The sequence below is a fragment of the Electrophorus electricus genome, chromosome 5 (genome assembly GCF_013358815.1).
Source record: "Electrophorus electricus isolate fEleEle1 chromosome 5, fEleEle1.pri, whole genome shotgun sequence".
Lineage (NCBI taxonomy): Eukaryota > Metazoa > Chordata > Actinopteri > Gymnotiformes > Gymnotidae > Electrophorus > Electrophorus electricus.
In genome coordinates this window covers 28,554,222-28,570,230 of record NC_049539.1, presented here as the reverse complement: position 1 = coordinate 28,570,230, position 16,009 = coordinate 28,554,222, and the positions used below count along the sequence as shown (strand labels likewise).

Sequence of the window (16,009 nt, the reverse complement as noted above, 5' to 3'; positions counted from 1 at the left end):
GATGAAGTGCTTTGAAAAGCTAGTCAGAGACTTCATCACATCTTCACTGCCAGCCTCCACGGACCCACTGCAGTTTGCATACCGCCACAACCGCTCCACTGACGATGCGATTGCACATCTGCTCCACACTACACTGACTCACCTGGACGAAGGGAGGGGAAATTATGTTAAAATGCTATTTGTCGACTACAGTTCAGCATTTAACACTATCATTCCCTCCCTACTCACTACTAAGTTGGGAGATCTAGGACTGCATACATCCCTGTGCGACTGGATCTCCAACTTCCTAACAGACAGACCACAATCAGTACGGGTGGGCAACTGCGCCTCATCCACCCTCACCCTCAGCACTGGAGCTCCTCAGGGTTGTGTCCTAAGCCCCCTGCTCTACTCACTGTACACCTACGACTGCACAGCCACTTCCAGCTCTAACATCATTGTCAAGTTTGCTGATGACACCGTTGTCGTGGGTCTGATCTCGGACAACGACGAGAGGGCCTACCTGGAGGAGATTAAACACCTGGAAAACTGGTGCCAGGAAAATAATCTCCTCCTAAACGTCAGTAAGACAAAGGAGCTGATCGTGGATTGCAGCAAGAAGCAGGAGCGGCACTACCAACCTGTGAGGATCAGTGGAACCACGGTGGAGAGAGTAGATAGTTTCAGGTACCTTGGTGTTCACATCTCGCAGGACCTGTCCTGGTCCCGCCATACCAGCTCCCTGGCAAAGAAGGCTCGTCAGCGTCTTTACCACCTCAGACGCCTAAGGGACTTCAGACTGCCCTCCAAGGTACTGCGGAACTTCTACACCTGCACTATCGAGAGCATCCTCACAGGGGAACATCACAGTCTGGTTTGGAAATAGCACCAAGCAGGACAGACAAGCACTCCAAAGGGTAGTGCGTTCAGCAGAGCGCATCACTCACTCGGAACTTCCTGACCTGCAGACCACCTACTACAAGCGGTGCCAAACCAAGGCCAGGAAAATTGTGAAGGACCCCACCCATCCCAAAAATAGACTCTTCTCTCTGTTGAGGTCAGGGAGGCGCTTCCGCTCCCTGAAGGCCAAGACAGAGAGGCTGAAGAGGAGCTTCTTCCCACAGGCCATTCGGGCCCTGAATCAGGGAAACTGATAAACTGTGGGGACCACCACCACGTAACATGACTGTATATCTGTACATCTGTATATATAGATTTAGATTTATACTCAATTAACCTGTTACAACAACTGTAGATATGGTACTATACAATGGATCTGTACATTCTGTAGATTGTGTACATATATACTCAACCATATACATTGTACATTGTGTATATAATCATAATATGCATATATAGTACATACATTATTAATCTATTTTGTACATACATAGAATATATATATTTATCTGTATATATATATTTTTTTCTCTATGCACCCCTGGTTCTCTTCCTCAGTTTGGACAGAGCACTCTCCACCATTTCACTGCGTGTTGTACTGTGTATGACTATGTATGTGACAAATAAACCAAACTTGAACTTGAACTTGAAATAATAAACCATCATAACACAATAGTTACAGATGACACACAATCTACAGAAACAACACAAACACACACCTTTCACCTTTTAACTGTGTATGTATGAATGACCTCTTAATTACTGGTGTCCCAGATCGTGTAAACTCCACTATCAGATGATGCTGTTCCTCTCAGCTCAACAGCAGAGACGAACGACACTCCAGTGACTGTCCACTAGAGGGAGCAGCTGCACCTGTGTTGTTATAAATCACCTCCACTGACTCTGATATGAGCAAATCCAACATCAGAGGTTCACCATGCTTAATCTGAGCTGAAGAATTCAAAGCTGAGGAGAAATCCAGTCAGGAACGTCATTATAATATAAAGTTGCTTTGATCATGTAACTACAGAGCTGCAAATCTGATACCGACCATTAATGATGATTAATGATTGTGATGTTTACAATTCTACATTCTACTGCTGTAACGATGCAACATCCCCGCCCCCCCAGGATCAATAAAGTTCTATCAGCATCAGTGCATCAGTGATGCTGAGGATCTCCCTTCAGGTACTGATCATGTGACATGTGAAATCCCTCCTTTGACTGGCAGGATGTCTGGTTTATTGGACACAACAGTCCATGTGAGCAGACCAGAACACGTTTGAATGCAGGGGAGAGTAGCATCATCATGACGATTCACCTTTAGTGAGCTGAGAGACGATGCAGAATGAAGAACTGGAGAAGAGGAGAAGACGGAGGATGGAGAATTCTGTGTTACACAGCACACACTCAACACACTCAACACATTCAACAGCACACACTCAACACACTCAACAGCACATATTAAACAGCTGCTAGATCTGAACCAGTCTTAACATTTGCATCAAATTAACACTACCTGTTAAAACATTTTATACATTTAATCTCACTACAGGCCACTGTAAGTGAGAAAAGATCATGATTTATGAGACAAGATCACTGCACAAGAACCAGTTCATACTTTCTGGATGCATAAGTCATTGCTATACCAAAACACCTACTATGAAATACTGAACCAAATTCCCAACCAACACCTAACAACCTAAGTCACTAACATCTTTGTGTTAGTCACTAACACCAAAACATATCTAATGAATTGTGTTGCATTACATGAAACATGATTGAAAAAACTGCAGATACAGAGACAGAGAGAGAGAGAGAGAGAGAGAGAGTGGGGAATACAAGGAGAAACTTTGTCCCTCTTCAACTTTATATTTGATTTGACTGAAAAAAATCAGAATTTAGTATACGCTAGATAGAAATTTAAACTTTGAATAATAGGTTACAATTTGCAACCCTGGTTACTTATGCAGTGGTGCCAGCAGAAAATATTTAGTGGGGGACAGATGGGACCAGTGAACATCTTGTGGTGATGCACTAAATTGTGTTACAGCCAGAGGGTTAGGGTTGTGGTAGGACACTAAATGGTGTACCAGGTCCTCTTAGTGTAATCAGCATCAGTGATGGTGAGGGAGAGATCTCCCTTTAGGTACTGATAATGTGACATGTGAAATCCCTCCTCTGACTGGCAGGATGTCTGGTTACACTTAGCCAGAATGTCAAGTTGTTTATGATACACAGTTTATGTGACCAGACCAGAACATGTCTGAGTGCAGGGGAGAGTAACATTGTCATGAAGATTCATCTTTACTGAAGAGGGGATAAAAAACATTGATGAACTCTAGTTTGTTCACCATGTGACGATGTAACTCTGAGGAGAAGCATGACTGAGCAGACAAAGGAGAACCCAGTCAGTACTATACAGAGGATACAGGAGAACCCAGTCAGTACTGTACAGACTAGACAGGAGGACCCAGTCAGTACTGTACAGAGGATACAGCAGAACCCAGTCAGTACTGTACAGACTAGACAGGAGAACCCAATCAGTACTGTACAGATTAGACAGGAGGACCCAGTCAGTACTGTACAGAGGATACAGGAGAACCCAGTCAGTACTGCATAGAGGACACAGGAGGACCCAGTCAGTACTGTACAGAGGATACAGGAGAACCCAAAAAAAAAAACCATACAAAATCAAATCAGTGTAGGTTATCTGGCATGTGTGATGCTGGCGGCACAGAAAAAGCGAGAGAAAGTTAAACTAACGTGCTCTTTATTATCCATGACAAACAATCTAGCTAAGGGTTTAAAAAACTGTTTCTGTTTTCACACAATTGTTGAGGCCCACTGAGCATACTGCAAAGATTTGGGAAAGTAGCAAATGGCAAATCACATTTACAGATGACATATTTATCCAAAGTGACTTACAATTATCACTGAATACAATCTGAGTAACTGAGGACCAAGGGCCTAGCTCAGGGGCCCAACAGTGGCAAATGTTTAGTGTTGGGGCTTAAACTGGCATTTTTCTGATTACAAGTTGAGTACTTTAACCACAGAGCTACCACTCAGTTTTACCTGGTTTACGGTTTTCATGTGTGCAAACAAAACTCTATATTGTCTATATAGTCTTTACATTCATATAACCAGTGTACCATCTACAGTTTTTTGTAATTAACAATCATTTAGCATCATTACTCTAGCTTTGTCCAAATAGTGTTTAATGACTATTCCATTCACAAACAGATATTCCTGCACATATCTTGAAATACAGAGATCCCATGAGAAATAGGATGGGTATGTTTATTTTTAAAATCATTAGAAATTAAGAAATTTTGATATTTACTTATTTGTTTTTGTATTTCACAAAATGTTTTGTTTAAAACCCAGAATGTTATATGGCACTTAAATGCCCTAATTTGGGTTAGTTTTGAAAGATATTATCGTATGCAATGTAAACAATAAAAATGTTGAGTTTTCTAAGGAAGAAATCAAATTGTTAATTTTAAGAGACTTGTCCTATTCTGATTTGTATATTGACTATTGTTCTTTAATAAAGCAAATGTAATTTGTATCAGATTTGATACAATTGATATTTGATTGATAAAGTAATCCAAAATTGAAGTATTTAGCAGAATACTCAATTACTAAAATAACCTATAGCTACAGATGAATTGATTCTTCTACATATTGCTATGCACGGTTTATCAGCCACAAGAAAACTGTTTCAGGTTTTATAACATGTTTGTCAGATACATTTAAGGCTGGTAGCAGTGCAGCCAATGACTGACAGTTTCTGGCTTTCCCTGTCCCAGCACACCTGATCCAAGTCATCAGCTCATCATCAAGTCTTCCATCAGCTGGATCAGGTGTGAAACTGTGCATGGCAGTGGCTTTCCAGAACCACCAGATGTAGAAACCAGCAGATGTAAACTTCTTTCATATTTAGGCTACTTTCATACTTCTCATGTGTGTTAGTGTTGCCAGAAATATCTAAATGTATGCTGGGAATTAGGGAATTGAACTAGGTGATACAATATGATGGCAGGACATTGATGTGTTGGATCCTGGACTAATCCTCCTCTGGTAAACGAAGACGACTGTGCTGCTGAGGTGTTCTGGGGTTTAGTCCTGTTTCTACTGTGGGTTAGTGGATTGCTCCTTTTTCCACTGTGGGTTAGTGGTTTAGTCCTGTTTCTAATGTGGGTTAGTGGTTTACTCCTGTTTCTACTGTGGGTTAGTGATTTAGTCCTGTTTCTACTACATGACTAAAGACTAAATGCTAAAGGCAGACTATTGAAACACAGGGCTACAGGCTTGAGATGAAAACTCCTTTTTCACTGGGTATGACATAATGTTTACTCCAACATGGCATTGTGCACATGAATAAAATAACCTGGGGTTATTTCCACTGGTCATTACACAAAGGAGATTGAAAGTGGATTATTGTTATTTTCTGAAGTCCAGTTTTGGGGACCCACTGCCCTGCAACCAACCTTGTACCTGACAAACATGGTAATACACCTGAAATCGTTTTTCTAGTGGCTGATACTGTACTTGGCCACATGCAGAATCAATTAGTCTGTAGTTGTACACAGGTCTGTAATTCACCTATAAAACAGGAGTACCTACAATAACAAGACAATAACAATAACAAGAATAAAATATATATATATTACAACCAAGTGTAACACGTGGAGGCTTGGTAGGATGCAAAGACAAGCCGTGTAAAACACGACGACGTTAATTGAAAGACACGACAAAGACAATGTAGCCCTTAGGCTAACGTGAGGTCAAACACCAACATCATCCACACTTAAACAAGAGACTTATATGCACTATATTGTTATAACGACACAAAATGAGGAACAGGTGTAAAACACACAGAGGTCGTGGCACACACACGGAGACGACTGGGAGGAGGGGCCATACCGTGACACCAAGAAAATGTTTCCACCTAAACTAAGCTTTTATTCCCCAAATAAACGTAATTGTATTTGGCGCCTGCTGTTTCCATGAACTTTGAGTTACACTTATGCAAAAATATGATAAATTATGTAGATACATTTAATCTGTCAATAAATAATTTTTTAAAAATAAATTAAAAAATTATACATCTAATCTGTCAATAACCACCAACAGCACACCATCGCTCTGGTAATCTGCCTCTTTATTTGATTTATTCGTCCTCAGGTTTTAACTAACAAGCGGCAACTTTGGATCAAAGCAAAAACTTTTGAAATGCTAAAAATATTCTGAATTATTACAGGCTTTCATTTGATGACATTTTCATAAACATTTTCACATCTACTAACACATTAGATAATCTACGTTCGTCTGCTCTACACGATGAATCTGTTCATAGGTCAGACTTTCTGACCCCAATCACTTCCTGCTTCAACTATTCAGAATCCAAAAATATCAAAAGCTTTCCATTCAAACCCCACAAAAGCACTCATCACTATGATAGCGCACATATTTAACAGCCATAAGAAGCACCGCTAGAGATCATGTTGGTATACCAAACATTACATTTACCGCCTTCCTCGTCCTGCCTCCCGCTAATCAAAGTGAAAGTACCTGCTTGTTTTGGACTGCGCATGTGCAGAACACCACTTTATATTACACTACCTTTGTACAGCGGTACCTCACTGGAACTTTACAATTTACAGCACTGACCACATCTGCAGAATACGTGGTTAAACCAACTGCAGATATAGAATACTCACTGCATTACTGGGTTGACTGCCAGGAAATGCATGTTCATTATTTCATATCAAACATACGAACATTACATAGATGTGCTTGTTTGAAAATTACAGCCTGATATAGTCAACGGAAAAACTTTCACTTTTTAACCATCTTCTGTTTATATATAAATGCAGAGTTCTTAGCGTTAAACATATTAATTAAATAATTGGGTATAATAATTGGTCTACGCAGTGTCTTCGTTTATGTAATCGGTCAACGTAATTATTATATGTTTCTACACGTAATTATTTATGTAATGACTCTGTATATTGTTGCCTCTATAGCCAGTAATGCTACACTAAAGTACTACATCAAAGTAAGTAGACACAACACTTCAAGAGGCATGGTGGTTGGCTTTTCTTCAGTTTCCTTTATTCTCCAAAGGCACAGTAACCACCTACATTTGGTTATTAGTGCCCTCTAGTGTCCAGTTATGCAAACTGCCTACAGGTGCAAACAAACCATATACAATACAACTGGTTTAATGGCCTCGTGTCCTCGCAGATCAGGCAGCCAGACATATCCCCAATAGCAGGGCAGACTTTGGGTTATGGAACAACATAAAAATATTTAAAAAGCTCTCCTACTGTGGCTAAGAACTGTACACATAGGGGTCAAAACAAGCTTCAAGATGTACAACATACAAATGAAATATAATTGGAGACATTGTCATCTAGAAAGCAGAAGTAAAGCCACAGACGCAGCACATTTCATCAGGACCTTCACTGAGAATGACCTCAACAGCATTAAACAACGTGGCAAAGGAAACAAAGTAATACAGCAGGACTTTGATTGTACCAACAGGTTGTTAAATATCATGGGATGAGAAGGCCATCTACAGTGAACATGTGAAGAGAACATGTAGAACATTTCACCAACAATTCTATTATCTCTGACTGGGTGCCACTATTCCACACTGAATATCAAATATAAAAGAAATATTTCAGTAACTATACACTTATTAATTATCATGGACAGTCCTCTGGCACAGCCTAAATACACTTAAGAACAGTGAGAAAAGAATAAATGCATTTATCACATTTCAAGCATATAAACGATAAATTAATTCTCACTTGGCAATGCAGGTATTCAACCATCTCTAGAATGAGAAGAAAATCTTACAGTCTTCCATGAAAGAAACGAAACAGCCGCTCCACCCTCCCAGTATTTAACAGGATATATTAATCCAATAAATTGGTCCTAGTATTATATTCAGTAGTCAGGTGGTAATAACTCAGATACTGAATGAAGTGTTACTCTCATCAGTGTGTGTGTCACGGACTGCTCCTCCCCCATAAGTCACGTGGTACAGCCCACTGCGTGCAGGGGGATTCACAAATGTACTGTGTCTCTGTTTGTAACCATGCCCCCCGGGATTGCAGCTGGAGAAGTCTCCCCAGTTGGCGGTTCCTGGCCTGCCTGGTAGTGGGTGGGCACCCGACAGAGCCGTGCAGTGTTTGTCTGTGTGTGTATGCACGGTAGCCTGGGGTGGACACTTCGGGAGCCGCGCCCCTTGGGAGGGGGTTCTGTCATGGACTGCTCCTCCCCCATAAGTCACGTGCAGGGGGATTCACAAATGTACTGTGTCTCTGTTTGTAACCATGCCCCCTGGGATTGCACACACGTGTAGAGGGTGTAACGTATGGAGGCTTAAGCAGGATGCGGGGACGAGGCACATTGAAACAGATGTTTATTAATGCACTTAACAATAAGACGTAGCACGCAGGCTAAGGTTTCAAACACCGACAACATCAATGATAAGACAAGAGACACACGACAATGACATACAACAAGGATCAGGTGAGAAGCACAAGAGGGCGTGGCGATACAGATGAACACACACGGAGCTGTTTGTGGGGGGAGGGGCCATACCGTGACAGAGATGTTAATGTTAAGGTCTTGTGTGTCTATTTAAACTGTTCATGTGTGCTCCCTTTGTTGGTCATTGTCACAACTTTGTGTTTACATCAGTCTGTATGTACATCGCAGCAGTAATGTGGGTTTGTGTTTCTTCCTTATTGATGTGTAAGTGTTCATTGTGTTCACTGTGTTAATTATTTAAGTATGTTCTCTGTAGATGTTATATGTGAGTGCCACTGTTGTCCACGTTTTATGTTAATAAACGTCTTTCACAGACAAGGGGGTCTGTGCGTCCTGCTCCGCGCCCATCGGCACTCACATATAACATCCAACGTTACAGTGTGACTGTTTGTAAAAGCTGATATCTGTCTGTAAAGCATCCTTGAGTCTGAGAAATGTATATAAATGTATATATTATTATGTAACTAATAAGAGGAAGAGGAAGAGGAGGATGAGGAGGAGGAGGAGGAAGAGTCTACTCTAATGTGCAGGGATCCCCTCCACTAGAACCTCTTCATGTAGGAGACGTTCTACTGTACAATGTAATCAGTGTAGATGGACCACACACAGGTGATGTATTTTCTGTTTATTAAGTTACGTAAAACAACAGGAACGGTTCATATTACTGGACAGTAAATGAGTTTATTATTCCAAACAGTGAGTTTCACTATATTTTGATTGTCTTCATAGTGAAGTATATAGTGATGTATATAATGAAAATATAAAACAGCAGATTATAATAAATACTCACCTTTTACTGGAGGCAAAGTCATGTTCTTTCCTACAACACCAGATTTATAAGCAACCAAAAATCACACAGAGAGAAACATAAAGATAATGAAATCTTGCAATTTGATTAACACATGAGGTTACCTGAGAGTATCCTGAACATGACTGTGCTCAGGCAGGTTAATGTCTTACCTTCTACGGTGACTCTAAAGGTGAATACAGTCTCCTTATTCCTGATGTCCCATATGATGTAAACGCCACTGTCAGACTTTTTCAGCTCCTTCAGCTGCAGACTGGAACTGGAACTGTATCTCTGCTCATACTCAGAGACACACTGACACACTGAATTTCATGACCTATGACCTCACATAATCTGACTGCATTTGGACTGGCATCACTAGTCCTGTTAATAAACATCTCCACTGGCTCTGAGATGGGAGCATCCAGTATAAGAGATTCTCCAGACGTAAACTGCATGGAAACCTCAGTAGTTGCAAGGACACACACACACACACACACACAGAGATTACCACCAGATGGATTCACCTTATTTTTTATTCTCCAATTGCAAATGTTTAGTAGGTTAAATAAAGGAGGACACTTACCCTCCATCTGTAGACTCACATCACAGATCCTACACATCACACTCACAGGTGTACCAGGTCCTCTTAGTGTAATCAGCATCAGTGATGGTGAGGATCTCCCTTCAGGTAAGATGACGCCAGTGAGGTGGGCTGCTGTCACGGCTGCTCCGTCCACACCTGGCACTTTTTTCGCTCTTTTCACTATCTTCTTCGCTCTCTTCACTCTTCCCGCTACCCCTGATTTCTCCGCAGCCCTTCTCTCTACACCACGACGTGTATCTCATACAACAGAGATGCTCTTATTTCTCTTTATCTAAATAGCACTCACCTCAAGCCGTTTCTAACCCCAGACCCAAGATGGCCAACGGAGATCCTGAGGAAGAACAAAGGACGCAACGCGAGGAAAAGGCCTCGAGGGAACAGTGTCAGGAACAGGCTGAGGGCTCGGGCACACCGAGCTCCCTTACCTAGCATCCTGCTAGCCAATGTCCAGTCTCTGGACAACAAGCTCGATGACCTCCAGGCCAGGATAAAGTTCCAGAGGGACATTTGGGACTGCAACCTTCTCTGCTTCACCGAGTCATGGCTGAACCCAGTGGTACCAAACCACGCCATCCAGCCGGCCGAGTTCTTCTCGGTTCACCGCATGGACAGGACGGCAGATTCGGGAAAGTCGAGAGGTGGTGGAGTGTGTGTGATGGTAAACAACAGCTGGTGCAACAATGCCAATGTTGTTACTCTCACCTGCTCCTGCTCACCCAACCTGGAGCTGCTCGCCCTCAAGTTTCGTTCTTTCTACCTTCCTCGGGGGTTCACTTCGGTCATCATCAACACCGTGTACATCCCACCTCAGGCCAACACAGACACTGCACTGTGGGAACTTCATGAGGCTCTCACACAGTTTCAGGCACAACACTGGGACACTGCACTTATCGTGGTTGGGGATTTCAACAGCGCTAACATCAAGCATGCAGTGCCCTACCTTTACCAGCAAGTAACGTTCCCCACCAGGGGAAATAGGACACTCGACGACTGCTACACCCCATACAAGGACAGTTACAAGGCACTAGCTCATCCACCATTTGGCAAGTCGGACCACGCCACCATCGTCACCATACCAAAATATAAACAAATGCTGAAACGAGAAGCTCCGGTTCAGAGGGAGGTCGCACAGTGGACCAATCGGTGGCTGTTCTGCAGGACGCTCTGGATGACGCAGACTGGGACATATTCCGGCGCAGCGCTGATGATGTCAGCGGGTTTACGGAGGCAGTAGTGGGGTTTATTGAGAAACTGGTGGATGACACGATTCTAAGAGCCACAATCAAGAAGTTTCCCAACCAGAAGCCCTGGGTGGACAAAACCATCCACGAGGCTCTGAACTCTCACACTGCTGCCTACAATGCGGGGATCGTCAGCGGGAACATGGACGAGTACACAACTGCAGCATACGGAGTGCGCAGGGTGGTGAGGGAGGCGAAGCGGCGCTACGGGAAGAAACTAGAGACACAGTTCCAGCAGAGTGGCTCTAGATCCCTGTGGCAGGGACTACGGATGATCACGGACTACAGGAGCCCACCCTCCGGACTGATGAGTGTGGATGAGTCTCTGGCGAACGAGCTAAACACATTCTTTGCTCGCTTCGAGGCTATATCTAGCAGCACTAATGCTAACAATGCAAATGATGCTATCAGCGCAGCCAACGGTGCATGAGCAGAGCCCACCATAGAACAGCGGCCCCTCATCATCACGGAGAGTGACGTGAGGAGAGTGTTCAAAAGAGTGAATACCAGGAAGGCGGCGGGACCTGACGGCATCTGCGGTAGAGTCCTCAAAGCCTGCGCAGACCAGCTAGCCCTGGTATTCACCGACATCTTCAACCTCTCCCTGACGCTCGGTATTGTCCCATCCGGCTTCAAGCGATCCACCATCGTCCCTGTCCCAAAGAAACCTCGACCTTCCGGCTACAACCACCACAACCGCTCCACTGATGACACAATTGCACATCTGCTCCACACCACACTGACCCACCTGGACAAAGGGAGGGTAATTATGTTAAAATGCTGTTTGTTGACTACAGTTCAGCATTTAACACCATCATCCCCTCGAGACTCACTACTAAGTTGGTGGATCTGGGACTGCATACATCCCTGTGCGACTGGATCTCCAACTTCCTAACAGACAGACCACAATCAGTACGGGTGGGCAACTGCATCTCATCCACCCTCACCCTCAGCAGTGCAGCTTCTCAGGGTTGTGCCCTAAGCCCCCTGCTCTACTCACTGTACACCTACGACTCCATGGCCACTTCCAGCTCTACCATCATTGTCAAGTTCACTGACGATACTGTCCTCATGGGTCTGGTGTCGGACAATGATGAGAGGGTCTACCTGGAGGAGATTAAACACCTGGAGAACTGGTACCAGGAAAATAATCTCCTTCTAAAAGTCAGCAAGATAAAGAAGCTGATTGTCGACTGCAGCAAGAAGCAGAAGCGGCACTACCAACCTGTGAGGATCAACGGAGCCACAGTGGAGAGGGTTGACAGTTTCAGGTACCTTGGAGTTCACATCTCGCAGGATCTGTCCTGGTCCCGCCACACCAACTCCCTGGCAAAGAAGGCTCATGAGCATCTTTACCAATTCAGACACCTAAGAGACTTCAGACTGCCCTTCAAGGTGCTTCTACACCTGCACTATCGAGAGCATCCTCACGGGGAACATCACAGTCTGGTTTGGGAACAGCACCAAGCAGGACAGACAAGCACTCCAGAGGGTGGCGCATTCAGCAGAGCGCATCATTCATACGGAACTTCCTGACCTGCAGACCATCTACTACAAGCGGTGCCAGACCAAGGCCAGTAGGATTGTGAAGGACCCCACCCATCCCAACAATAGGCTCTTCTCTCTGTTGAGGTCAGGGAAGCGCTTTCGCTCCCTGAAAACCAAGACAGAGAGACTGAAGAGGAGCTTTTTCCAGCACGCCATTCGGGCCCTGAATCAGCACAACTGATGAACTGTGGGGACCACTCTGTGTACTGTGTAGGATGTCAATAGCATCATAAAAAGACTGCAATAACTGTAAACTGTAAATTGTAAGAAAAACTGTAAATTGTACATTGTCTATATACAAATATATACATATATATATATATATATATATATATATATATATATATATATATATATATATATATATATATATATATATTGTACATTGTGTATATATACATGTTATACAAATATTGTAATCCCTGCATCTCTCCTCAGCTGGGACAGAACAGTCACAAAGACATTTCACTGCAAGTTAGACCATGTATGATTATGTACGTGACAAATAAACTTTGAAACTATTTTATCCACCTTCCCACATTAGGAAATATTATGAGTAGCTAAGAAAGTGATTTTATAAATGTAGTTGATTTAATAGAAAAAGCTTTGAATTTACAAAAATAAAGACTTTTCTACATATGCTTCTACATATGATAAGCACACATGTTCTTTAGGTGCATTAGACCCAAGATATGTTTAATTAAGCTAAAGAACACGTTTAGTTTAGATTTTTATTGTGTGCGATAAAGGAGCGAGAAAACTTCCCCCTAGGGATGATGACGACACAAGATGTAGTCTCGGGCCGAAGCCTTCAGTGCGGATGTGGGATGTGCATCAGATGTTACGACCACAAAACGGGGTTTACCTCACGTGAGTGTTTACTACAAGTGGGGATTTACCACGCACAGGTGTTTAACTAAAGACTCACAGCTGGATCACACCTCAGTTTGGGTTGATCTGCTTTGATCCACCAGACGGTGAACGGCTGATATGTTTACAAACAAAACGTTGGCTTGGGAGTCGGTCCGCATGTTATTTAGAAGCTAGCTTACTATCTAAGTAATGAAGTGGAGTTACAACAGTTACGATTTCTCTTTATTTTGTGTAAACACATCTTTTAGTTTGTTGAATGCCCGCTAACTCTCAGAAATGTTCTCATTCCGGGTCCGTGCTTGTTAGCTAGCTCTCCTAGCTTCGCTAACGTCTGTAGCTACAACGCTAGCTAGGTTAACTGGAAATGTAGCCTATCGGAGTATGATGGTTATTTCTACATGGGATCATCAATTCCCCAGCTTGTTACATATGAAATATAAATGCTTTAATCCATATTGACCTTGTAGCGCTATTTCTGCTAAGTTAGCAACAGCTATCGGGCCTACACTGGCTCTCCTTCCATAACACATCAATAGACACGAAGAGGAGTGTTTGTGCTCTTATAGACGTTAATCTAAGAAGTGTGAGGCCTTCTGCACTAATGCTTGTGCTTGATCCGTTTCCAATCCTTCACGCATTATGATGACTCTTCAGATACCCTAAACCAGATCCATGTAGAGAGAGATCTCGGAAGTTATCATCAAATATTAGCAGTGCAGTTGTACACAAAAGTCGAGACTGACAAATTTTGCTTTTCACAAAGTTTACTGCCTCAGTTTATTAGATGTTTATATGGTACAGCTAAGTACAATTAAGCATTTCAGACTAATGCAATTCACCTTGGCATGCTGGATATTAGCTTCTGGGCAAAGTCTTGACTGATGGCAATCCATTCTTGCCTAATCAGTGCTTGGAGTTGATCACAATTTCTGTGTTTGTCCACCTTCTTTTTGAGGATTGACCACAGGCAAAATTTTGAGCAAACCCACTCCTTTGGATGAGAAGCAACCCCATACATGAAGGGTGTCAGGATACCTCACTGTTGGCATGACACAGGACTGATGGTAGCACTCAGCTTTTTTTCTCCAGACAATCATTTGTCTAGATGTCCCAAACAGTCTGAAGGGGACATCTTTGTTAGAGAAAGTAACTTTACCCCAGTCATCTGCAGTCCAATCCCTCTACTTCCTGCAGAATATCAGTCTGTCCTTAATGTTTTTCTGGGAGAGAAGTGGCATCTTTGTGGCCCTTCTTGAAGCCAAGCCATCCTCCAAAAGCCTTCACCTCACTGTGTGTCCAGATGTGTGTGAAAACACCCATTTAGCATAATAATAAACAGTTAGCTACCCAGCTAAAATAATTTGGGTTTGGTGTTTCTGTAACAGTAATGTAATAAATATAGCTAACTAACCATAAACTTGACATCGTGTGTGACCTGTTTAACACAGCAATGTCATCTGAACAAGGTTAATTCAGATATGTGGCTGTGGACGTTATCTTCTAACTGTTCAGCTAACACTATCTAGTAATATAGTAAGCCAATGTTAACTGCGTAGTGTCGTGTCCGTTAATGCAAGAAAGAAGAGACCAGAAACAATGCATTACCCTGTGGCCTTTTATTAGTGCAGAGCTCTGGAGATGTCACTTCACAGCACAGTGCGAGTGAGATCCAAAGCATAACTTTGCAACACACAGACTTATAGTTTTCTCGCCTTGCCCCCACTTCTGCTTTCGTACTTTTCCATCTCAGCCATCGCCTCTGTCTAACTGTCACGTACACATGTTTTCTTGCACAATCGCACATATGCACGTCTAAGGCATTTCCTGTTATGTCTTCACATACAGCAATTATTTTATTAATTCAAGCATTAATCCTAATCCATTTTGCGCATCATTCTCTATTTATGTAAGATTAGCATTCACTTAGTTTATGCAATCCCACAGTAGATAGCTCACATAGGCTAATATTCATGAATATTAGGACAGCTACACGGTTGTCTTTAGTCTAACTAACCTAGATAAGCTACCAATATTCAGCAGAGTTCCGAGTAAACGTTACTTTCAGTTTCCTGGCTAGGATAGCTTAGCTAGGCTAGCTAGCTTTTCTTATACAGGCCAGGCGCTAACATGGATAAGATATTTACGACGGGCTGATTAGTTAAAGTTACGTATCGTGTCCAGATATCTAACCACAGCTACAGCGGTTGTCCGGCAGCTCTACCTCCACTGTCCTCGGCCAGGGGCGGTGAGGTCCGAGGCTGTCTGAGGGGTTCCCGCTGGCTGAACACGGACACACGGGCGTCCCCGCGTCCTAGCTCGGGCTGTGGGCTGGTGTCCCCCGGGCCAGGACCGCTCGACGCTCCCCGGGTCCTGCCAGCGCCGGGCGCCCTGTCGAAACGCTCCGTCATCACTCGATAAAGACGTCTGACTGTATATTATACAGATTATCTGTCGATAAAGTCGAGCCGTCAAATGCGAAGTATTATCTATATGACCAAACGC

General features: G+C 43.0%; 1 protein-coding gene across 1 annotated transcript in view; it reads right to left on the bottom strand.

The window, feature by feature from the left end:
* LOC118241330 (verrucotoxin subunit beta-like) overlaps nt 1–15,022 on the bottom strand; it is a 36,185-nt gene extending 21,163 nt beyond the window's left edge. The window contains exon 1 of the mRNA XM_035526012.1: nt 14,664–15,022. The gene's annotated coding sequence lies outside the window, so the exon portion shown is untranslated. The remainder of the gene's footprint in view (nt 1–14,663) is intronic.
* Between the last annotated feature and the right edge of the window lie 987 nt (nt 15,023–16,009).